A 557-nucleotide genomic window follows, 5' to 3' on the forward strand; every position below is an offset into this window, starting at 1 on the left:
ATCATCAGCATCTTGATACAGAGAAGGTGTTGGTGATAACTCAGGAGTTTGAACAGCATCAGTAACAGGTGTTGTGGAAGGATTATTTGCTGTTGGAGCTTCTAAGAAAAGTATTTCAGGCACAACCAGGTTCTGAATATCAATTTCAGCACTTGTGCCTTGATCAACAAGCGACACAGAAGGTGAATTAGCCTTGTCAGATACAGCTTCCTGAGATGGAGTTGATGGAGAAGAAGTGACTGGAGCAAATTCCTTGTCTTGTGAGATCAGAGATTCCTGATCCCCTTCCTTAGCTGCTTCCTCCTCATCATCTGAAACTGGCCTTTGTGCCCTCTATTTCTTGTACGTCCTTGTTGATTTGGATTCCTTGGGAGTTTCAGGAACTGTCATACGTCTAAGCCTCTTGAGAAGCCTAGAACCCCCAATTGCAGAATCCTTCTGAGAAGTTGCCTTCTCAGCTTCATCTACCACAGGTTCTGAAGAAGGAATCTGATCCTCAGAATCTGATTCATCTCTCAAAGTAATTCTCCTCCTCTTTGAGGTTTTTGAGGACAGTC

The sequence above is a fragment of the Apium graveolens genome, chromosome 1 (genome assembly GCF_009905375.1).
Source record: "Apium graveolens cultivar Ventura chromosome 1, ASM990537v1, whole genome shotgun sequence".
NCBI classification, from domain to species: Eukaryota; Viridiplantae; Streptophyta; class Magnoliopsida; order Apiales; family Apiaceae; genus Apium; species Apium graveolens.